Raw genomic sequence first — 16,366 nt, forward strand, 5'->3', positions numbered from 1 at the left:
GCATCCTGCTACCTCTATACAATTAAGGCCACACATGACATTGACTCACGGACCCCCTCCAGCGCAAGGTCCATTCGCTGCCGTACCAAGTGACCACTAGGAAGATCAGCTAGAAATATTTCCCCATTCGTGGAGAGAAAGGAAGCCAAGCCAGTAGATACGGTAAAGGTGTGATTGTGCAGTGCGCATGAAGGAACTGGAGATACAAGTTTTGCAAAGGCCTTTCACTCGGGCAAAAGGGACACGGAATGTGTCCCACGCCCAACGTGGGGCTCGAACCCACGACCCTGAGATTAAGAGTCTCATGCTCTACCGACTGAGCTAGCCGGGCTACAGCACTTTTGCTCTTCAAGGCCTCTCACAGCCACCTGAGTCCGCAGACTTTTTGATAGCTTTCGACATAATTCCTTTGGCTAAACTCAATGCGCTTCCAAGTACTACTCTGTTCACTTGCTGTCAGGGCGCTACATCACCATTTTTGCTGTGACTTTGGAGGATCACAACAAAATGCGCTGGCTGATTCCAAACCCTTTTCTCTCTGTGCAAAACATCAAGCCGTAGCCTCCCACATAACATCTGCCAAGTCTTTCATTTGCCCTTTCCGGCCGAGGCGGCATCAAGCAATACCTCAACCGAGAAGGTCAAATGCAAAGTGTACGGCGCTGGCTTAGCATGCAAGGTGTCACGTGCTCTTCCCAGTTCCCTTCGATAGCTCAGCTGGTAGAGCGGAGGACTGTAGAGACAAAGCAGCAATCCTTAGGTCGCTGGTTCAATTCCGGCTCGAAGGAAGAGCTTTTTACCCCGCGTCTCTACTTTTAGAAAGAAGGCAATCTCTTATCTCTACAAATGTGCAATTGGGAAGCTTTTTAGGCACCTTCAGTTCATCTTTCATGTCTCCTTTGGGCCAGCTCAAGCGCGCTTGTCGTGTGGTCTCTGTGGCGCAATCGGTTAGCGCGTTCGGCTGTTAACCGAAAGGTTGGTGGTTCAAGCCCACCCAGGGACTTTCTCTTTACCTTAGCAGGGCCCGCTGCCAAGTCTCACCCTAACCTAAGAAGACAAATAGCGCCCTTTGGCTTGTCTCACACGGCTGACGATTAACCATTCACTCGAGACATTCCTTGAAAACGGACTAGAATAATGTCGCAATCAATTGCTCTTCTTCTGGAATGTTCAAGATCTTTCATAGTTTAGTCAAGCCACTTCTTCGCTTCCGCTGAGTCTCAGGAACAAACCCCAGCATTTCTATTCACACCTGAACACCAGGGGATGTGTGAGAATTGTGGAAGCACCTTTTTTCACCTTACATGATCCCATTGTTGGTGTCAGGAAGCCTGCATAGCTAAAAGTGCCTAGATTGACATGGCCAAAGGCCTCAATTGTTGTCAAATGGCCTGGATAGAGGTGTTAAAAACGTGGAATACAGATAGTGTCAATGTTTAAGCGTGTGCCCCGGGGCTATGCTGGGCTTGAAGTACACAGGGATGCAATGTTTCTTAAAGATCCTTCTGAGTTTTTCCGACGCTCCAGTTACATACGGGATGACTAGATTTCTCCTAGTGTTCTGCTTCTCCCCAGTTTGTTTCCCTGACCTTGCGGAGGTTTTAACCAAGACCCAGTCTGGGTAGCCACAAGCTTTCAAAGCCCTCCTGAGATGTCACGGTAGCACTCTCCTAGTCATGCGCTAGGATTTGTATAGTTGGTCTCTGCTTACCAGAGAGGCTGTCGGGTAAATTCAGTGTGGTATTCTGCTTAACAGAGTGCTGCCATGGATTAGTCAGGTCTGCTCATGATTCTCTGATGTTGTTTGAGTTTGTCTGAGTTATTCCCGCCTTCAGGAAGCTGTGAGAGCTTTCCAGAACATGGGTAGGGGCTAGGCAAATGAACAGCGTGAATACGGATACCGCCCTGGCCAGTTGCAAGGGAGGGCAGTCCTGTGGCATGCTGGGAGTGGCATTTATGTTCTGCGAGCACATGGGCTCAGCGTCTTTCCTGGGAGAGGACTGAACAGCTGGGCTGGAGGCAGGCTGCCTCGCCTGGCGCCGGCTGCCATGAGGCCCCAGGTGGGTGGACCTGAGGGCCTCAAGCCAGTCAGGACGTCAATACTGCTTAACTAAGAGATCAGCTAGATGTCTTCAGTGTGAAAAGTTCTCATTTTGGAGTATCCTACTACAATTCCCCATCCCTATCCCCAGCTCGACAAGAAAACTCCAAAAACAAACATGCCCTAGTCCGGTCATTGAAGGCAAGGAGCGTTTGCGCGCGTGTGTATTTGGCTGAAGAAATACACTGTGCCTGGCTGCGGGGCGAAGTCAAGGGAAACCGGGGCAAACACGCCAGCGTCCCTCGCAAGGGTGGCGTTGCATCTGTGTTCTTTTGTCTTTAGACTCTTTTGGTTGCTACCATGTCAGCCGGATATTGCAGAGTCCTAAGAACCCCCAGCTCGTGTTCCAGTGGGTGGTGGTGTGAGTCAAAAGGCAGATAGCGGTCTGTGTGGGTAGGTTTCCTGGAGACCTCCATGCCCAAGTCAGCCCCTTCCTTGCCTTGTAAGACGCCGTCCAAAAGGGGGCATTTGCTATTCAGTGCCTCTTCCCGTGTACACTTGATGTATTTGTCCACTGACTTTATGGGTTCACTAAAAGCTTGTGGGGTGCTGATGCTCTAATCTTGACCCAAGTAGAATCCACATGCCTTTACAAACGGCTTGGTCTTTTCCCCATGGAACAATTCAAGGCTCAAGGGTCAGCAATGAATGCACTTGGTCAGGCTTTAGTTCTTTTTGGCTGTCAAGAGACTTACCTCCTTTCAGATGTTTCCCACAATCTCAACAGCCTCTGCCAAGTGTATGCAAGTGAAAAGGCCGATGGCATCATGGGACGTGATTGTTTCTTTCGGCTCCAACTTCAGTCTACATTCCTTGTTGACACATTCTTTAGCATTCTTCCAAATGGTGCATTATCTTGCCAGTTGAGGGTGTTAGAATGGTAGGCAGATACTTAGAAACGCTGTGTGTGACAGAGTTGATTCTTTGGGAATCAGTGGTTGAAATGCCTGAACCTTGTTGCTTGATACTGCTGTACCCCGCGAGCGAGTTAAAGCAGGAGGCCGGAGCCTGTTGGGATGCCGAGGAATATTTCCACAGTCGTCACTAAGGCAAGACATCTAAGGAGCTTTTGATAAGGACCTGGGGCCCTGTGGTATTTTGTCAAGGGCGCAAAGAAGGAGATTGCGTTGGCCGGGAATCGAACCCGGGTCAACTGCTTGGAAGGCAGCTATGCTCACCACTATACCACCAACGCAAGGCTGTGCGCCAGGCATCCTGCTACCTCTATACAATTAAGGCCACACATGACATTGACTCACGGACCCCCTCCAGCGCAAGGTCCATTCGCTGCCGTACCAAGTGACCACTAGGAAGATCAGCTAGAAATATTTCCCCATTCGTGGAGAGAAAGGAAGCCAAGCCAGTAGATACGGTAAAGGTGTGATTGTGCAGTGCGCATGAAGGAACTGGAGATACAAGTTTTGCAAAGGCCTTTCACTCGGGCAAAAGGGACACGGAATGCGTCCCACGCCCAACGTGGGGCTCGAACCCACGACCCTGAGATTAAGAGTCTCATGCTCTACCGACTGAGCTAGCCGGGCTACAGCACTTTTGCTCTTCAAGGCCTCTCACAGCCACCTGAGTCCGCAGACTTTTTGATAGCTTTCGACATAATTCCTTTGGCTAAACTCAATGCGCTTCCAAGTACTACTCTGTTCACTTGCTGTCAGGGCGCTACATCACCATTTTTGCTGTGACTTTGGAGGATCACAACAAAATGCGCTGGCTGATTCCAAACCCTTTTCTCTCTGTGCAAAACATCAAGCCGTAGCCTCCCACATAACATCTGCCAAGTCATTCATTTGCCCTTTCCGGCCGAGGCGGCATCAAGCAATACCTCAACCGAGAAGGTCAAATGCAAAGTGTACGGCGCTGGCTTAGCATGCAAGGTGTCACGTGCTCTTCCCAGTTCCCTTCGATAGCTCAGCTGGTAGAGCGGAGGACTGTAGAGACAAAGCAGCAATCCTTAGGTCGCTGGTTCAATTCCGGCTCGAAGGCAGAGCTTTTTACCCCGCGTCTCTGCCTTTTAGAAAGAAGGCAATCTCTTATCACTACAAATGTGCAATTGGGAAGCTTTTTAGGCACCTTCAGTTCATCTTTCATGTCTCCTTTGGGCCAGCTCAAGCACGCTTGTCGTGTGGTCTCTGTGGCGCAATCGGTTAGCGCGTTCGGCTGTTAACCGAAAGGTTGGTGGTTCAAGCCCACCCAGGGACGCTCGTGCTTTCTCTTTACCTTAGCAGGGCCCGCTGCCAAGTCTCACCCTAACCTAAGAAGACAAATAGCGTCCTTTGGCTTGTCTCACACGGCTGACGATTAACCATTCACTCGAGACATTCCTTGAAAACGGACTAGAATAATGTCGCAATCAATTGCTCTTCTTCTGGAATGTTCAAGATCTTTCATAGGTTAGTCAAGCCACTTCTTCGCTTCCGCTGAGTCTCAGGAACAAACCCCAGCATTTCTATTCACACCTGAACACCAGGGGATGTGTGAGAATTGTGGAAGCACCTTTTTTCACCTTACATGATCCCATTGTTGGTGTCAGGAAGCCTGCATAGCTAAAAGTGCCTAGATTGACATGGCCAAAGGCCTCAATTGTTGTCAAATGGCCTGGATAGAGGTGTTAAAAACGTGGAATACAGATAGTGTCAATGTTTAAGCGTGTGCCCCGGGGCTATGCTGGGCTTGAAGTACACAGGGATGCAATGTTTCTTAAAGATCCTTCTGAGTTTTTCCGACGCTCCAGTTACATACGGGATGACTAGATTTCTCCTAGTGTTCTGCTTCTCCCCAGTTTGTTTCCCTGACCTTGCGGAGGTTTTAACCAAGACCCAGTCTGGGTAGCCACAAGCTTTCAAAGCCCTCCTGAGATGTCACGGTAGCACTCTCCTAGTCATGCGCTAGGATTTGTATAGTTGGTCTCTGCTTACCAGAGAGGCTGTCGGGTAAATTCAGTGTGGTATTCTGCTTAACAGAGTGCTGCCATGGATTAGTCAGGTCTGCTCATGATTCTCTGATGTTGTTTGAGTTTGTCTGAGTTATTCCCGCCTTCAGGAAGCTGTGAGAGCTTTCCAGAACATGGGTAGGGGCTAGGCAAATGAACAGCGTGAATACGGATACCGCCCTGGCCAGTTGCAAGGGAGGGCAGTCCTGTGGCATGCTGGGAGTGGCATTTATGTTCTGCGAGCACATGGGCTCAGCGTCTTTCCTGGGAGAGGACTGAACAGCTGGGCTGGAGGCAGGCTGCCTCGCCTGGCGCCGGCTGCCATGAGGCCCCAGGTGGGTGGACCTGAGGGCCTCAAGCCAGTCAGGACGTCAATACTGCTTAACTAAGAGATCAGCTAGATGTCTTCAGTGTGAAAAGTTCTCATTTTGGAGTATCCTACTACAATTCCCCATCCCTATCCCCAGCTCGACAAGAAAACTCCAAAAACAAACATCCCCTAGTCCGGTCATTGAAGGCAAGGAGCGTTTGCGCGCGTGTGTATTTGGCTGAAGAAATACACTGTGCCTGGCTGCGGGGCGAAGTCAAGGGAAACCGGGGCAAACACGCCAGCGTCCCTCGCAAGGGTGGCGTTGCATCTGTGTTCTTTTGTCTTTAGACTCTTTTGGTTGCTACCATGTCAGCCGGATATTGCAGAGTCCTAAGAACCAGCTCGTGTTCCAGTGGGTGGTGGTGTGAGTCAAAAGGCAGATAGCGGTCTGTGTGGGTAGGTTTCCTGGAGACCTCCATGCCCAAGTCAGCCCCTTCCTTGCCATGTAAGACGCCGTCCAAAAGGGGGCATTTGCTATTCAGTGCCTCTTCCCGTGTACACTTGATATATTTGTCCACTGACTTTATGGGTTCACTAAAAGCTTGTGGGGTGCTGATGCTCTAATCTTGACCCAAGTAGAATCCACATGCCTTTACAAACGGCTTGGTCTTTTCCCCATGGAACAATTCAAGGCTCAAGGGTCAGCAATGAATGCACTTGGTCAGGCTTTAGTTCTTTTTGGCTGTCAAGAGACTTACCTCCTTTCAGATGTTTCCCACAATCTCAACAGCCTCTGCCAAGTGTATACAAGTGAAAAGGCCGATGGCATCATGGGACGTGATTGTTTCTTCCGGCTCCAACTTCAGTCTACATTCCTTGTTGACACATTCTTTAGCATTCTTCCAAATGGTGCATTATCTTGCCAGTTGAGGGTGTTAGAATGGTAGGCAGATACTTTTGAAACGCTGTGTGTGACAGAGTTGATTCTTTGGGAATCAGTGGTTGAAATGCCTGAACCTTGTTGCTTGATACTGCTGTACCCCGCGAGCGAGTTAAAGCAGGAGGCCGGAGCCTGTTGGGATGCCGAGGAATATTTCCACAGTCGTCACTAAGGCAAGACATCTAAGGAGCTTTTGATAAGGACCTGGGGCCCTGTGGTATTTTGTCAAGGGCGCAAAGAAGGAGATTGCGTTGGCCGGGAATCGAACCCGGGTCAACTGCTTGGAAGGCAGCTATGCTCACCACTATACCACCAACGCAAGGCTGTGCGCCAGGCATCCTGCTACCTCTATACAATTAAGGCCACACATGACATTGACTCACGGACCCCCTCCAGCGCAAGGTCCATTCGCTGCCGTACCAAGTGACCACTAGGAAGATCAGCTAGAAATATTTCCCCATTCGTGGAGAGAAAGGAAGCCAAGCCAGTAGATACGGTAAAGGTGTGATTGTGCAGTGCGCATGAAGGAACTGGAGATACAAGTTTTGCAAAGGCCTTTCACTCGGGCAAAAGGGACACGGAATGTGTCCCACGCCCAACGTGGGGCTCGAACCCACGACCCTGAGATTAAGAGTCTCATGCTCTACCGACTGAGCTAGCCGGGCTACAGCACTTTTGCTCTTCAAGGCCTCTCACAGCCACCTGAGTCCGCAGACTTTTTGATAGCTTTCGACATAATTCCTTTGGCTAAACTCAATGCGCTTCCAAGTACTACTCTGTTCACTTGCTGTCAGGGCGCTACATCACCATTTTTGCTGTGACTTTGGAGGATCACAACAAAATGCGCTGGCTGATTCCAAACCCTTTTCTCTCTGTGCAAAACATCAAGCCGTAGCCTCCCACATAACATCTGCCAAGTCATTCATTTGCCCTTTCCGGCCGAGGCGGCATCAAGCAATACCTCAACCGAGAAGGTCAAATGCAAAGTGTACGGCGCTGGCTTAGCATGCAAGGTGTCACGTGCTCTTCCCAGTTCCCTTCGATAGCTCAGCTGGTAGAGCGGAGGACTGTAGAGACAAAGCAGCAATCCTTAGGTCGCTGGTTCAATTCCGGCTCGAAGGAAGAGCTTTTTACCCCGCGTCTCTACTTTTAGAAAGAAGGCAATCTCTTATCTCTACAAATGTGCAATTGGGAAGCTTTTTAGGCACCTTCAGTTCATCTTTCATGTCTCCTTTGGGCCAGCTCAAGCGCACTTGTCGTGTGGTCTCTGTGGCGCAATCGGTTAGCGCGTTCGGCTGTTAACCGAAAGGTTGGTGGTTCAAGCCCACCCAGGGACTTTCTCTTTACCTTAGCAGGGCCCGCTGCCAAGTCTCACCCTAACCTAAGAAGACAAATAGCGTCCTTTGGCTTGTCTCACACGGCTGACGATTAACCATTCACTCGAGACATTCCTTGAAAACGGACTAGAATAATGTCGCAATCAATTGCTCTTCTTCTGGAATGTTCAAGATCTTTCATAGTTTAGTCAAGCCACTTCTTCGCTTCCGCTGAGTCTCAGGAACAAACCCCAGCATTTCTATTCACACCTGAACACCAGGGGATGTGTGAGAATTGTGGAAGCACCTTTTTTCACCTTACATGATCCCATTGTTGGTGTCAGGAAGCCTGCATAGCTAAAAGTGCCTAGATTGACATGGCCAAAGGCCTCAATTGTTGTCAAATGGCCTGGATAGAGGTGTTAAAAACGTGGAATACAGATAGTGTCAATGTTTAAGCGTGTGCCCCGGGGCTATGCTGGGCTTGAAGTACACAGGGATGCAATGTTTCTTAAAGATCCTTCTGAGTTTTTCCGACGCTCCAGTTACATACGGGATGACTAGATTTCTCCTAGTGTTCTGCTTCTCCCCAGTTTGTTTCCCTGACCTTGCGGAGGTTTTAACCAAGACCCAGTCTGGGTAGCCACAAGCTTTCAAAGCCCTCCTGAGATGTCACGGTAGCACTCTCCTAGTCATGCGCTAGGATTTGTATAGTTGGTCTCTGCTTACCAGAGAGGCTGTCGGGTAAATTCAGTGTGGTATTCTGCTTAACAGAGTGCTGCCATGGATTAGTCAGGTCTGCTCATGATTCTCTGATGTTGTTTGAGTTTGTCTGAGTTATTCCCGCCTTCAGGAAGCTGTGAGAGCTTTCCAGAACATGGGTAGGGGCTAGGCAAATGAACAGCGTGAATACGGATACCGCCCTGGCCAGTTGCAAGGGAGGGCAGTCCTGTGGCATGCTGGGAGTGGCATTTATGTTCTGCGAGCACATGGGCTCAGCGTCTTTCCTGGGAGAGGACTGAACAGCTGGGCTGGAGGCAGGCTGCCTCGCCTGGCGCCGGCTGCCATGAGGCCCCAGGTGGGTGGACCTGAGGGCCTCAAGCCAGTCAGGACGTCAATACTGCTTAACTAAGAGATCAGCTAGATGTCTTCAGTGTGAAAAGTTCTCATTTTGGAGTATCCTACTACAATTCCCCATCCCTATCCCCAGCTCGACAAGAAAACTCCAAAAACAAACATCCCCTAGTCCGGTCATTGAAGGCAAGGAGCGTTTGCGCGCGTGTGTATTTGGCTGAAGAAATACACTGTGCCTGGCTGCGGGGCGAAGTCAAGGGAAACCGGGGCAAACACGCCAGCGTCCCTCGCAAGGGTGGCGTTGCATCTGTGTTCTTTTGTCTTTAGACTCTTTTGGTTGCTACCATGTCAGCCGGATATTGCAGAGTCCTAAGAACCAGCTCGTGTTCCAGTGGGTGGTGGTGTGAGTCAAAAGGCAGATAGCGGTCTGTGTGGGTAGGTTTCCTGGAGACCTCCATGCCCAAGTCAGCCCCTTCCTTGCCTTGTAAGACGCCATCCAAAAGGGGGCATTTGCTATTCAGTGCCTCTTCCCGTGTACACTTGATATATTTGTCCACTGACTTTATGGGTTCACTAAAAGCTTGTGGGGTGCTGATGCTCTAATCTTGACCCAAGTAGAATCCACATGCCTTTACAAACGGCTTGGTCTTTTCCCCATGGAACAATTCAAGGCTCAAGGGTCAGCAATGAATGCACTTGGTCAGGCTTTAGTTCTTTTTGGCTGTCAAGAGACTTACCTCCTTTCAGATTTTTACCACAATCTCAACAGCCTCTGCCAAGTGTATACAAGTGAAAAGGCCGATGGCATCATGGGACGTGATTGTTTCTTCCGGCTCCAACTTCAGTCTACATTCCTTGTTGACACATTCTTTAGCATTCTTCCAAATGGTGCATTATCTTGCCAGTTGAGGGTGTTAGAATGGTAGGCAGATACTTTTGAAACACTGTGTGTGACAGAGTTGATTCTTTGGGAATCAGTGGTTGAAATGCCTGAACCTTGTTGCTTGATACTGCTGTACCCCGCGAGCGAGTTAAAGCAGGAGGCCGGAGCCTGTTGGGATGCCGAGGAATATTTCCACAGTCGTCACTAAGGCAAGACATCTAAGGAGCTTTTGATAAGGACCTGGGGCCCTGTGGTATTTTGTCAAGGGCGCAAAGAAGGAGATTGCGTTGGCCGGGAATCGAACCCGGGTCAACTGCTTGGAAGGCAGCTATGCTCACCACTATACCACCAACGCAAGGCTGTGCGCCAGGCATCCTGCTACCTCTATACAATTAAGGCCACACATGACATTGACTCACGGACCCCCTCCAGCGCAAGGTCCATTCGCTGCCGTACCAAGTGACCACTAGGAAGATCAGCTAGAAATATTTCCCCATTCGTGGAGAGAAAGGAAGCCAAGCCAGTAGATACGGTAAAGGTGTGATTGTGCAGTGCGCATGAAGGAACTGGAGATACAAGTTTTGCAAAGGCCTTTCACTCGGGCAAAAGGGACACGGAATGTGTCCCACGCCCAACGTGGGGCTCGAACCCACGACCCTGAGATTAAGAGTCTCATGCTCTACCGACTGAGCTAGCCGGGCTACAGCACTTTTGCTCTTCAAGGCCTCTCACAGCCACCTGAGTCCGCAGACTTTTTGATAGCTTTCGACATAATTCCTTTGGCTAAACTCAATGCGCTTCCAAGTACTACTCTGTTCACTTGCTGTCAGGGCGCTACATCACCATTTTTGCTGTGACTTTGGAGGATCACAACAAAATGCGCTGGCTGATTCCAAACCCTTTTCTCTCTGTGCAAAACATCAAGCCGTAGCCTCCCACATAACATCTGCCAAGTCATTCATTTGCCCTTTCCGGCCGAGGCGGCATCAAGCAATACCTCAACCGAGAAGGTCAAATGCAAAGTGTACGGCGCTGGCTTAGCATGCAAGGTGTCACGTGCTCTTCCCAGTTCCCTTCGATAGCTCAGCTGGTAGAGCGGAGGACTGTAGAGACAAAGCAGCAATCCTTAGGTCGCTGGTTCAATTCCGGCTCGAAGGAAGAGCTTTTTACCCCGCGTCTCTACTTTTAGAAAGAAGGCAATCTCTTATCTCTACAAATGTGCAATTGGGAAGCTTTTTAGGCACCTTCAGTTCATCTTTCATGTCTCCTTTGGGCCAGCTCAAGCGCGCTTGTCGTGTGGTCTTTGTGGCGCAATCGGTTAGCGCGTTCGGCTGTTAACCGAAAGGTTGGTGGTTCAAGCCCACCCAGGGACTTTCTCTTTACCTTAGCAGGGCCCGCTGCCAAGTCTCACCCTAACCTAAGAAGACAAATAGCGTCCTTTGGCTTGTCTCACACGGCTGACGATTAACCATTCACTCGAGACATTCCTTGAAAACGGACTAGAATAATGTCGCAATCAATTGCTCTTCTTCTGGAATGTTCAAGATCTTTCATAGGTTAGTCAAGCCACTTCTTCGCTTCCGCTGAGTCTCAGGAACAAACCCCAGCATTTCTATTCACACCTGAACACCAGGGGATGTGTGAGAATTGTGGAAGCACCTTTTTTCACCTTACATGATCCCATTGTTGGTGTCAGGAAGCCTGCATAGCTAAAAGTGCCTAGATTGACATGGCCAAAGGCCTCAATTGTTGTCAAATGGCCTGGATAGAGGTGTTAAAAACGTGGAATACAGATAGTGTCAATGTTTAAGCGTGTGCCCCGGGGCTATGCTGGGCTTGAAGTACACAGGGATGCAATGTTTCTTAAAGATCCTTCTGAGTTTTTCCGACGCTCCAGTTACATACGGGATGACTAGATTTCTCCTAGTGTTCTGCTTCTCCCCAGTTTGTTTCCCTGACCTTGCGGAGGTTTTAACCAAGACCCAGTCTGGGTAGCCACAAGCTTTCAAAGCCCTCCTGAGATGTCACGGTAGCACTCTCCTAGTCATGCGCTAGGATTTGTATAGTTGGTCTCTGCTTACCAGAGAGGCTGTCGGGTAAATTCAGTGTGGTATTCTGCTTAACAGAGTGCTGCCATGGATTAGTCAGGTCTGCTCATGATTCTCTGATGTTGTTTGAGTTTGTCTGAGTTATTCCCGCCTTCAGGAAGCTGTGAGAGCTTTCCAGAACATGGGTAGGGGCTAGGCAAATGAACAGCGTGAATACGGATACCGCCCTGGCCAGTTGCAAGGGAGGGCAGTCCTGTGGCATGCTGGGAGTGGCATTTATGTTCTGCGAGCACATGGGCTCAGCGTCTTTCCTGGGAGAGGACTGAACAGCTGGGCTGGAGGCAGGCTGCCTCGCCTGGCGCCGGCTGCCATGAGGCCCCAGGTGGGTGGACCTGAGGGCCTCAAGCCAGTCAGGACGTCAATACTGCTTAACTAAGAGATCAGCTAGATGTCTTCAGTGTGAAAAGTTCTCATTTTGGAGTATCCTACTACAATTCCCCATCCCTATCCCCAGCTCGACAAGAAAACTCCAAAAACAAACATCCCCTAGTCCGGTCATTGAAGGCAAGGAGCGTTTGCGCGCGTGTGTATTTGGCTGAAGAAATACACTGTGCCTGGCTGCGGGGCGAAGTCAAGGGAAACCGGGGCAAACACGCCAGCGTCCCTCGCAAGGGTGGCGTTGCATCTGTGTTCTTTTGTCTTTAGACTCTTTTGGTTGCTACCATGTCAGCCGGATATTGCAGAGTCCTAAGAACCCCCAGCTCGTGTTCCAGTGGGTGGTGGTGTGAGTCAAAAGGCAGATAGCGGTCTGTGTGGGTAGGTTTCCTGGAGACCTCCATGCCCAAGTCAGCCCTTTCCTTGCCTTGTAAGACGCCGTCCAAAAGGGGGCATTTGCTATTCAGTGCCTCTTCCCGTGTACACTTGATGTATTTGTCCACTGACTTTATGGGTTCACTAAAAGCTTGTGGGGTGCTGATGCTCTAATCTTGACCCAAGTAGAATCCACATGCCTTTACAAACGGCTTGGTCTTTTCCCCATGGAACAATTCAAGGCTCAAGGGTCAGCAATGAATGCACTTGGTCAGGCTTTAGTTCTTTTTGGCTGTCAAGAGACTTACCTCCTTTCAGATGTTTCCCACAATCTCAACAGCCTCTGCCAAGTGTATGCAAGTGAAAAGGCCGATGGCATCATGGGACGTGATTGTTTCTTCCGGCTCCAACTTCAGTCTACATTCCTTGTTGACACATTCTTTAGCATTCTTCCAAATGGTGCATTATCTTGCCAGTTGAGGGTGTTAGAATGGTAGGCAGATACTTAGAAACGCTGTGTGTGACAGAGTTGATTCTTTGGGAATCAGTGGTTGAAATGCCTGAACCTTGTTGCTTGATACTGCTGTACCCCGCGAGCGAGTTAAAGCAGGAGGCCGGAGCCTGTTGGGATGCCGAGGAATATTTCCACAGTCGTCACTAAGGCAAGACATCTAAGGAGCTTTTGATAAGGACCTGGGGCCCTGTGGTATTTTGTCAAGGGCGCAAAGAAGGAGATTGCGTTGGCCGGGAATCAAACCCGGGTCAACTGCTTGGAAGGCAGCTATGCTCACCACTATACCACCAACGCAAGGCTGTGCGCCAGGCATCCTGCTACCTCTATACAATTAAGGCCACACATGACATTGACTCACGGACCCCCTCCAGCGCAAGGTCCATTCGCTGCCGTACCAAGTGACCACTAGGAAGATCAGCTAGAAATATTTCCCCATTCGTGGAGAGAAAGGAAGCCAAGCCAGTAGATACGGTAAAGGTGTGATTGTGCAGTGCGCATGAAGGAACTGGAGATACAAGTTTTGCAAAGGCCTTTCACTCGGGCAAAAGGGACACGGAATGCGTCCCACGCCCAACGTGGGGCTCGAACCCACGACCCTGAGATTAAGAGTCTCATGCTCTACCGACTGAGCTAGCCGGGCTACAGCACTTTTGCTCTTCAAGGCCTCTCACAGCCACCTGAGTGCGCAGACTTTTTGATAGCTTTCGACATAATTCCTTTGGCTAAACTCAATGCGCTTCCAAGTACTACTCTGTTCACTTGCTGTCAGGGCGCTACATCACCATTTTTGCTGTGACTTTGGAGGATCACAACAAAATGCGCTGGCTGATTCCAAACCCTTTTCTCTCTGTGCAAAACATCAAGCCGTAGCCTCCCACATAACATCTGCCAAGTCATTCATTTGCCCTTTCCGGCCGAGGCGGCATCAAGCAATACCTCAACCGAGAAGGTCAAATGCAAAGTGTACGGCGCTGGCTTAGCATGCAAGGTGTCACGTGCTCTTCCCAGTTCCCTTCGATAGCTCAGCTGGTAGAGCGGAGGACTGTAGAGACAAAGCAGCAATCCTTAGGTCGCTGGTTCAATTCCGGCTCGAAGGCAGAGCTTTTTACCCCGCGTCTCTGCCTTTTAGAAAGAAGGCAATCTCTTATCACTACAAATGTGCAATTGGGAAGCTTTTTAGGCACCTTCAGTTCATCTTTCATGTCTCCTTTGGGCCAGCTCAAGCACGCTTGTCGTGTGGTCTCTGTGGCGCAATCGGTTAGCGCGTTCGGCTGTTAACCGAAAGGTTGGTGGTTCAAGCCCACCCAGGGACGCTCGTGCTTTCTCTTTACCTTAGTAGGGCCCGCTGCCAAGTCTCACCCTAACCTAAGAAGACAAATAGCGTCCTTTGGCTTGTCTCACACGGCTGACGATTAACCATTCACTCGAGACATTCCTTGAAAACGGACTAGAATAATGTCGCAATCAATTGCTCTTCTTCTGGAATGTTCAAGATCTTTCATAGTTTAGTCAAGCCACTTCTTCGCTTCCGCTGAGTCTCAGGAACAAACCCCAGCATTTCTATTCACACCTGAACACCAGGGGATGTGTGAGAATTGTGGAAGCACCTTTTTTCACCTTACATGATCCCATTGTTGGTGTCAGGAAGCCTGCATAGCTAAAAGTGCCTAGATTGACATGGCCAAAGGCCTCAATTGTTGTCAAATGGCCTGGATAGAGGTGTTAAAAAGGTGGAATACAGATAGTGTCAATGTTTAAGCGTGTGCCCCGGGGCTATGCTGGGCTTGAAGTACACAGGGATGCAATGTTTCTTAAAGATCCTTCTGAGTTTTTCCGACGCTCCAGTTACATACGGGATGACTAGATTTCTCCTAGTGTTCTGCTTCTCCCCAGTTTGTTTCCCTGACCTTGCGGAGGTTTTAACCAAGACCCAGTCTGGGTAGCCACAAGCTTTCAAAGCCCTCCTGAGATGTCACGGTAGCACTCTCCTAGTCATGCGCTAGGATTTGTATAGTTGGTCTCTGCTTACCAGAGAGGCTGTCGGGTAAATTCAGTGTGGTATTCTGCTTAACAGAGTGCTGCCATGGATTAGTCAGGTCTGCTCATGATTCTCTGATGTTGTTTGAGTTTGTCTGAGTTATTCCCGCCTTCAGGAAGCTGTGAGAGCTTTCCAGAACATGGGTAGGGGCTAGGCAAATGAACAGCGTGAATACGGATACCGCCCTGGCCAGTTGCAAGGGAGGGCAGTCCTGTGGCATGCTGGGAGTGGCATTTATGTTCTGCGAGCACATGGGCTCAGCGTCTTTCCTGGGAGAGGACTGAACAGCTGGGCTGGAGGCAGGCTGCCTCGCCTGGCGCCGGCTGCCATGAGGCCCCAGGTGGGTGGACCTGAGGGCCTCAAGCCAGTCAGGACGTCAATACTGCTTAACTAAGAGATCAGCTAGATGTCTTCAGTGTGAAAAGTTCTCATTTTGGAGTATCCTACTACAATTCCCCATCCCTATCCCCAGCTCGACAAGAAAACTCCAAAAACAAACATCCCCTAGTCCGGTCATTGAAGGCAAGGAGCGTTTGCGCGCGTGTGTATTTGGCTGAAGAAATACACTGTGCCTGGCTGCGGGGCGAAGTCAAGGGAAACCGGGGCAAACACGCCAGCGTCCCTCGCAAGGGTGGCGTTGCATCTGTGTTCTTTTGTCTTTAGACTCTTTTGGTTGCTACCATGTCAGCCGGATATTGCAGAGTCCTAAGAACCAGCTCGTGTTCCAGTGGGTGGTGGTGTGAGTCAAAAGGCAGATAGCGGTCTGTGTGGGTAGGTTTCCTGGAGACCTCCATGCCCAAGTCAGCCCCTTCCTTGCCTTGTAAGACGCCGTCCAAAAGGGGGCATTTGCTATTCAGTGCCTCTTCCCGTGTACACTTGATATATTTGTCCACTGACTTTATGGGTTCACTAAAAGCTTGTGGGGTGCTGATGCTCTAATCTTGACCCAAGTAGAATCCACATGCCTTTACAAACGGCTTGGTCTTTTCCCCATGGAACAATTCAAGGCTCAAGGGTCAGCAATGAATGCACTTGGTCAGGCTTTAGTTCTTTTTGGCTGTCAAGAGACTTACCTCCTTTCAGATGTTTCCCACAATCTCAACAGCCTCTGCCAAGTGTATACAAGTGAAAAGGCCGATGGCATCATGGGACGTGATTGTTTCTTCCGGCTCCAACTTCAGTCTACATTCCTTGTTGACACATTCTTTAGCATTCTTCCAAATGGTGTATTATCTTGCCAGTTGAGGGTGTTAGAATGGTAGGCAGATACTTTTGAAACGCTGTGTGTGACAGAGTTGATTCTTTGGGAATCAGTGGTTGAAATGCCTGAACCTTGTTGCTTGATACTGCTGTACCCCGCGAGCGAGTTAAAGCAGGAGGCCGGAGCC

The 16,366-nt window shown here is 49.8% G+C and overlaps 18 non-coding genes across 18 annotated transcripts; 10 read left to right on the forward strand and 8 right to left on the reverse strand.

Moving 5' to 3' along the window:
- Positions 1 to 258: 258 nt before the first annotated feature.
- On the reverse strand, positions 259 to 331 carry TRNAK-CUU (transfer RNA lysine (anticodon CUU)). The gene has a single exon. It is a non-coding gene; the product is annotated as a tRNA-Lys (tRNA).
- A 371-nt stretch (positions 332 to 702) lies between these two features.
- On the forward strand, positions 703 to 788 carry TRNAY-GUA (transfer RNA tyrosine (anticodon GUA)). The gene is given in 2 exon segments: positions 703 to 739; positions 753 to 788. It is a non-coding gene; the product is annotated as a tRNA-Tyr (tRNA).
- Positions 789 to 929: 141 nt separating this feature from the next.
- On the forward strand, positions 930 to 1,003 carry TRNAN-GUU (transfer RNA asparagine (anticodon GUU)). Its single transcript has one exon. It is a non-coding gene; the product is annotated as a tRNA-Asn (tRNA).
- Positions 1,004 to 3,224: 2,221 nt separating this feature from the next.
- TRNAG-UCC (transfer RNA glycine (anticodon UCC)) lies at positions 3,225 to 3,296 on the reverse strand. Its single transcript has one exon. It is a non-coding gene; the product is annotated as a tRNA-Gly (tRNA).
- A 273-nt stretch (positions 3,297 to 3,569) lies between these two features.
- Positions 3,570 to 3,642, reverse strand: TRNAK-CUU (transfer RNA lysine (anticodon CUU)). Its single transcript has one exon. It is a non-coding gene; the product is annotated as a tRNA-Lys (tRNA).
- A 371-nt stretch (positions 3,643 to 4,013) lies between these two features.
- On the forward strand, positions 4,014 to 4,099 carry TRNAY-GUA (transfer RNA tyrosine (anticodon GUA)). The gene is given in 2 exon segments: positions 4,014 to 4,050; positions 4,064 to 4,099. It is a non-coding gene; the product is annotated as a tRNA-Tyr (tRNA).
- A 142-nt stretch (positions 4,100 to 4,241) lies between these two features.
- Positions 4,242 to 4,315, forward strand: TRNAN-GUU (transfer RNA asparagine (anticodon GUU)). The gene has a single exon. It is a non-coding gene; the product is annotated as a tRNA-Asn (tRNA).
- Positions 4,316 to 6,542: 2,227 nt separating this feature from the next.
- TRNAG-UCC (transfer RNA glycine (anticodon UCC)) lies at positions 6,543 to 6,614 on the reverse strand. The gene has a single exon. It is a non-coding gene; the product is annotated as a tRNA-Gly (tRNA).
- Positions 6,615 to 6,887: 273 nt separating this feature from the next.
- Positions 6,888 to 6,960, reverse strand: TRNAK-CUU (transfer RNA lysine (anticodon CUU)). The gene has a single exon. It is a non-coding gene; the product is annotated as a tRNA-Lys (tRNA).
- Positions 6,961 to 7,331: 371 nt separating this feature from the next.
- On the forward strand, positions 7,332 to 7,417 carry TRNAY-GUA (transfer RNA tyrosine (anticodon GUA)). Its single transcript is given in 2 exon segments — positions 7,332 to 7,368; positions 7,382 to 7,417. It is a non-coding gene; the product is annotated as a tRNA-Tyr (tRNA).
- Positions 7,418 to 7,558: 141 nt separating this feature from the next.
- TRNAN-GUU (transfer RNA asparagine (anticodon GUU)) lies at positions 7,559 to 7,632 on the forward strand. Its single transcript has one exon. It is a non-coding gene; the product is annotated as a tRNA-Asn (tRNA).
- A 2,219-nt stretch (positions 7,633 to 9,851) lies between these two features.
- On the reverse strand, positions 9,852 to 9,923 carry TRNAG-UCC (transfer RNA glycine (anticodon UCC)). Its single transcript has one exon. It is a non-coding gene; the product is annotated as a tRNA-Gly (tRNA).
- Positions 9,924 to 10,196: 273 nt separating this feature from the next.
- Positions 10,197 to 10,269, reverse strand: TRNAK-CUU (transfer RNA lysine (anticodon CUU)). The gene has a single exon. It is a non-coding gene; the product is annotated as a tRNA-Lys (tRNA).
- Positions 10,270 to 10,640: 371 nt separating this feature from the next.
- TRNAY-GUA (transfer RNA tyrosine (anticodon GUA)) lies at positions 10,641 to 10,726 on the forward strand. The gene is given in 2 exon segments: positions 10,641 to 10,677; positions 10,691 to 10,726. It is a non-coding gene; the product is annotated as a tRNA-Tyr (tRNA).
- Positions 10,727 to 10,867: 141 nt separating this feature from the next.
- TRNAN-GUU (transfer RNA asparagine (anticodon GUU)) lies at positions 10,868 to 10,941 on the forward strand. Its single transcript has one exon. It is a non-coding gene; the product is annotated as a tRNA-Asn (tRNA).
- Positions 10,942 to 13,507: 2,566 nt separating this feature from the next.
- On the reverse strand, positions 13,508 to 13,580 carry TRNAK-CUU (transfer RNA lysine (anticodon CUU)). The gene has a single exon. It is a non-coding gene; the product is annotated as a tRNA-Lys (tRNA).
- Positions 13,581 to 13,951: 371 nt separating this feature from the next.
- On the forward strand, positions 13,952 to 14,037 carry TRNAY-GUA (transfer RNA tyrosine (anticodon GUA)). Its single transcript is given in 2 exon segments — positions 13,952 to 13,988; positions 14,002 to 14,037. It is a non-coding gene; the product is annotated as a tRNA-Tyr (tRNA).
- A 142-nt stretch (positions 14,038 to 14,179) lies between these two features.
- On the forward strand, positions 14,180 to 14,253 carry TRNAN-GUU (transfer RNA asparagine (anticodon GUU)). Its single transcript has one exon. It is a non-coding gene; the product is annotated as a tRNA-Asn (tRNA).
- The last annotated feature ends 2,113 nt before the right edge of the window (positions 14,254 to 16,366 follow it).

Source organism: Staurois parvus, unplaced genomic scaffold, assembly GCF_062004578.1.
Source record: "Staurois parvus isolate SC_StPar_1 unplaced genomic scaffold, SC_StPar_1.0 ptg002181l, whole genome shotgun sequence".
Classification (NCBI taxonomy): Eukaryota; Metazoa; Chordata; class Amphibia; order Anura; family Ranidae; genus Staurois; species Staurois parvus.